The 6,000-nt window shown below is 34.7% G+C and overlaps 1 protein-coding gene across 1 annotated transcript in view; it reads left to right on the forward strand.

The window, feature by feature from the left end:
* Nucleotides 1-2,956, forward strand: part of LOC148031664 (phospholipase A1-Igamma1, chloroplastic-like) — an 81,118-nt gene extending 78,162 nt beyond the window's left edge. Inside the window, exon 2 of the mRNA XM_087685781.1 lies at nucleotides 2,615-2,956. The gene's annotated coding sequence lies outside the window, so the exon portion shown is untranslated. The remainder of the gene's footprint in view (nucleotides 1-2,614) is intronic.
* The last annotated feature ends 3,044 nt before the right edge of the window (nucleotides 2,957-6,000 follow it).

Consider the following 6,000-nt stretch of genomic DNA (forward strand, 5'->3'; position numbering starts at 1 on the left):
GATCTCAAGTTTGGATATCATCAAGTACGATTGGATACACTGACATTTTCAAAACTGCATTTAGAACTCAATTTGGTCATGATGAATTCCTTGTTATGCCTTTTGGTTTGACTAATGCACCAACCACATTCAATCGTATGATGAATCGAATATTTTTGAAATATCAACATTGTGTAATCATTTTCTTTGATGACATATTGGTTTTTAGTAAGAATGAGAATGAGCATTATAAACATTTATCTTTGGTTTTCAAATTGTTGAAAGAAAATCAATTATATGCTAACCCTGAAAAGAGTGAATTTTTCCAAACCCAAATTGAATACTTAGGATATATTGTTTCTTCTAATGGTATTCAAGTTGATCTTAAAAAGATAGGCGCAATTTTGAATTGGACAATCCCTAAAAATGTGCATGAGTTACGTTCTTTTTTAGGTCTTGCTAGCTTTTACAGAAAACTTGTTAGAAAATTTTCATTGCTTACATTGCCTTTGACAAAATTGTTAAAGAAAGGTGTTCTATATCATTGGTCTGATAATCAGCAAAAGTCTTTTGATTTATTGAAGCATGCTTTAATACATGCCCTTGCTTTACAATTACCTGACTTTAATCGACCATTCTTTCTAGTAGTCATCACTGATGCTAGCGGATCAAGAATATGAGCTGTCCTTATGCAAGATTCACATCCCATAGCCTTTTCTAGTTGCAAACTTAAACCCTCCGAGCTGAAGTATTCTACCTATGATAAGGAATTGTTAGATGTAGTACAAGCTTTATGGCAATGGAAACACTATCTAATGCGATCTGAATTCATGATCAAAACTGACCAACAAAGTACTAAACATCTCCTTAGTCAGCCACAAATCTCTGATCATCGTATCAAATGGGCTACTTTTATTCAAAGTTTTCATCCACTTATCTAGTATCAACCCGAAAAAGAGAATGTTATTGCCGATGCCTTAAGTAGAAGACCAAGTATCCATAATATTTCTCTTATATCTTTTGATTCTCTTATCCTTATGAAGGATACGTATGACCAAGACCCCAATTTTCAAGATGATTGGAATAAATTAGTTGCTAATAACTGGATTCCAATTGATTCTTTGTCTTATTCTAATGGATTTATGTTTTATGAGAAAAGATTGTGTCACTATCACATTTAGATCAATTGTGTTGCATGAAATTCAATATCCCCCATATCAAGGCCATAGAGGTATTATTTCTACTTTATGTACATTGGTTGAAGATTTCTACTAGCCACACATGAAATCTAATGTGCATATTTTCTTCCATGCAAGAAAACATTAACTGCATCTCAAGCTGCACAATTGTTTTTGAAGACTGTTTTCACTAACCATGGTTTACCAAATAATTTTTGGACTACATGGTTTGCTAATTTAGGTACTAAGATTGATTTCTTATCTACATTTCATCCTGAAACTAATGGGAAAATGGAAGCTACTAATAGTACAATTTTAGATCTTTTGCATGCATACACAATTTCAAAACCACAAACATGGGATACACACTTGCATCTACTTCAATTTGCATACAATAATACACCACATACAGCTACACATAAAGCACCTTTTGAAATAATTTATATTGGACATAGATTGCCTACACCACATCATTGTCAAACAAAGTTCAAGCTGCTCATGATATTGCCCAAATGCATGCTACTATTTTTGTTGAAGTTAAAGATATGATTGCAAAAGCCCAGTAATCATACACTAAACAAGCTAACAAGAAAAGAAAAGCCGTGAGTTTCAATGTTGATGATTATGTTTGGTTACGCATGGAAAAGAGAAGATTGCAAAGTGTTGAGAAACACCTTGTTGTTAAGTTAACCCCTAGATTTTATGGACCTTTCAAAATCATTCACAAAATCAATGACAACGCATTTAAATTAGAACTACCCCAACACTCAAAAATTCGTAATACTTTTTATATCAGTTTACTACAACCTTTTAGAGGCCAATTACCTATTCACCCTGTCAATGAAAACCCTCCTTTGTTAGAAGAAGAAACTGAAATCCTTGAACTTGAAACTATTCTGGATACAAACTTTATGACCACCAGAATTGGCTGTAGATACTCTAGATATTTGGGTAAGTTTAAAAATCATCTTTTTTAAGAGACCCAATGGATGCATGCCCACGACCTAAGTTCTTACCCGTCACTGCTCGCTCCACATTGAGCTAATAGCAATTGAGGACAATTGCTATCCCACCCCGGGGATATGATGCAAGGAGGCATATTCCACGGTGGATTCTGTGAGATTTTTATTCCACGGTGGATTCTGTGAGGTTTTGTGGGTGGATTGCGTAAAACTATATTTATTTGCTAGGGCTCGTATACAAGGTGGATTCCTTGTGGGAGAAGTTTATAGGACGCCTGTCCTTTTCAGGTATCATGTTAATTTAATGTGCATGTGGGTGATTCCACAAAATACATATTTATATTAATGGACGTTTCTGAGTTTAGAGTGCACTCGTATTAAATTAAGATTAGGATAGAGTTCTAACCTATTTTATTATTTTTTAGTTGAAGATTGCTAGGCATTCACTTTTTTTGATTTAATGTTTTTATTTTCTAACAATTATGAATGCTTTAGTTGATGTGTAGAGCAAGCAGCGATGCCATTGGGAAGCACTGGGCGATAGCGTGTATTCAAATTACCTAGAAGAAGTTATCATTGTTAATGGACACGCACCTGATCATTAAAGGCACGTCACTAATATTTATTTAGGTGCGCTTATTTATTGACGCACTTGATAAATATTTATTATTTTGTATGCGCATAGGCGCTCGATTTAAATATTTCATTATTGAACATTATATTTGGACAGAACCCACCTTTTGGGCCGCCAAACCACTTTATTATATAGTTGGACAAAAGCAAACATAAAAGCTAAAAGCATACTAATTGTAAATTGGGCTATTTTTTAGCTTTGAGATAAATAAATGTATAAATACATGCCTTGTGAAGTGCTCACACCAGGCATGGGGAGAGATTGTACCCAGTTTGTCTCTTTTCTTCATGTCGTGCAAATCTTTCTTCTTGTTTTATGAGCTTAGTAGAGTTCTTTTGTTCTTGGGGACCTTCTGGCGCTCATTACATATGCATCCAGTATCCGATTTGTACACCAATCCAAGAAGCCACAGAATAACTTGGGTCTAATCAAATATATGAAAGAAAAACCATAAATCAGTATTACTCAATCCTTTAACTTAGCAAAAGATTATCAAACAAACTATTAAAAGATATAATAGCTTGTCTTTCTCATCCATACAAAATCCATAGCTTTACGTTCAATCATCATCCAACTTTGATTAACTCTAGCTCCAACTTCATCTCCTCGTGGTGGGTGGATAAGAATAATGCACATATAAGCTTATATAGAGAAAACATCCACGGAATATTAAACTCATGTTTATAATATAATGTAGTTTGAATGGCACAATTCCCCAAAAATTGAGCGTAAAAAAAGTTTTTAAATTAAGAATCAAGATACAATAGAAAGCTAATCCACTTACTTATTAAGATGAAGATGTTTCTTTTTAAACTGCATATTAAGCTTCAATCTAACAACAAACCTAGTAGACAAAAATGTAAGAAATATAGTACAACATATCCATCTGAGCTCTTGATACACCCTTATTAGGATTGATAAGAAGAGGAGGGATAGACTTCCTTGTATTTATGTGTGATGGTGGCACATAAAAGCTAAATACCAACAAAAGTAAGCAACCTTATAGAAACATCTTTTGATTGGTGAACATATTTCTATGAGAAAACTGAAGATAGCAAAGTCAATAGTTCTAAGAGACATATATAGTGCAAACATTTGTTGGTATTTAGTCCAAAAAGTAGGGGAAGGAAATACAAGATTAGCAAAATAAAGAAAATATTCATGTAAATAATCAATAAGCTATTAAATATACTCCACCTAAGTAGAAAGAGCATCACTTAATTTTTCTTATTGCTTTAGGCTTTCTAGCTCCTCTATGGAAGATTGAATACAAGAGACTACATGAGTAGGGGGAGAAATAGAAAGTTCAATTACTTTACATTGTAACTTCTCAATTATCTTCTGTTGTGCTTGAAAAGTATCCCTAGATTCAAGTAGGACATGGTGTGAGCTTTGATGAAGTCTTTTCTCGTGTTGTGAATGTGACTACCCTATACTTGGTACTGGCTTCGGTTGCTCAGCTTGACTTGGATCTTTATCAGATGGATGTCAAGATGGCTTTTCTTCATGGGGGGACTTGCATGATGAGATTTACATGAAGTAGCCTAAGGGCTTTATAGACCCTAACAAGGAACACTTACTATGAAAATTTTTAAAGATTCTTATAGCCTTAAATAGGCACCCAAGGAATGGTATCACAATTTTGATAACTTTATACATTCATAGGGATATTCCCATAGTGATATGGATCAGTGTTTATACACGAAAAAGGCTCATGATTGCAGCCTTATGATTTTGATCCTCTTCTACAAGGATAATATGTTGATGTTAGGAGTGCTCATGATGATGAGTTGGATGCCTTAAAAGGTCAGATCAAGAAGACCTTTGAGATGAAGGACATGGGATAGGCCTCACATATTATTGGGATGGGCATTAATATGATTGCTTTAAGGGGCTCCTCTACTTGTCATCATAGAAGGAGTACATCCAGAAGGTCCTTGAGCACTTTCATTTGTAGGATGTTAAGCCTATTGGTTGTCCTTTACCTTCTCATGTGAAGGTTAGTCAAGCCAATTGTTTGCAGTTTGATAAAAGCAGGCCAAGATGAGCTAACTTTACTGTCATAAGAGTAATGTCCTTTTTTTGGGCATTTAATAGATTCGTAGCTTTGGTCATCTCTTTATGAATACCACTTAGAGCAAATCATTCTAATGCTAAATCCTCCAAATCTTTACTTAATTGACTAGTCAAGGAATCCACCTTTTCTTGTAAAGAGATATAGACTCCTGTATACATAGCTTGGAGAGAAAATGTCATTGATGTTTCTAGACTTGCCTAGATATTGGAGACCATTTGTGAGAGCATAGGTCTAGACAATATTGTTTCTAAAAATGATGGAGTTTGAGGGTCAAGTTGCTTGTCCCTTTGCACTGCAAATAGGTTGGTACATGAAAGGAATGCAGGAAGGGAACTAGTACAAATAGTAGACATAGGAACTTGTATAGAAGAATCATGAATAGGAAAAGAACAAGAAGAAGTTTGTAGATGAAAATCACCCTAGTAGGAGGTTCATCTTCTTCATTAGAATTTTCTTATATTGAAGGAGCGGAAGGCACCAAAGGTGATGGTTGTAGAGGTGTATCATTAGAATTAAGAACAAGAATGTCACATGCGGGAGGCTTAAGGGTAATCACCTTCTGAAAAAAAGCACCATAAGAAACATTGCAAATTTGGTCTTTTTGAACTCATTGTAAATGTTGATCCATCTTTGTCAAAAGGAACTATGTCCAATTAAACTTGATACCCTCAAGGATATTGAAAGAAGTAGTAAAAAGCTCCTTGGGCAAGCCCTTTGATGTAGGCTTGCCAAAAATAAAGCAATAGTATAAGAATTGGCATAATTGCTTCCATATAGGAGAAGAGATACTAGCCACTAAAATCATTGAACTAATAATGACTTTGTTGGGTACCAATGGGGTAGAAGCTTCATTCTGAAGAAGAGCAACAATCTCCTCACTTGATCAAACGAATGGTTACCACTAGGGACATGAGAAGCAGGGAGTAAAAATAGGGTCTCATTGATGTTGCTAGAAGAAAAATAGAAGATATGACCATATACCAAGCCAGAGTGATTTTTATAGGATTTCAAAAAGGAATAACAAAGTTTAGCATCCACATGTGGGAATGTGAGAGCAAGTGTAATATTTCCACTTAAAAATATTACTAGACCGACTTTTCATACACCCCGTGAAACTCATGCAAAGGTTATTCTCAGTATTGGAATTACCGGCAGTGTAACCTGTAAACC

Source organism: Lygodium microphyllum, chromosome 9 (genome assembly GCF_053477565.2).
Source record: "Lygodium microphyllum isolate KBCC chromosome 9, Lygodium_microphyllum_v1.1.10, whole genome shotgun sequence".
Classification (NCBI taxonomy): domain Eukaryota; kingdom Viridiplantae; phylum Streptophyta; class Polypodiopsida; order Schizaeales; family Lygodiaceae; genus Lygodium; species Lygodium microphyllum.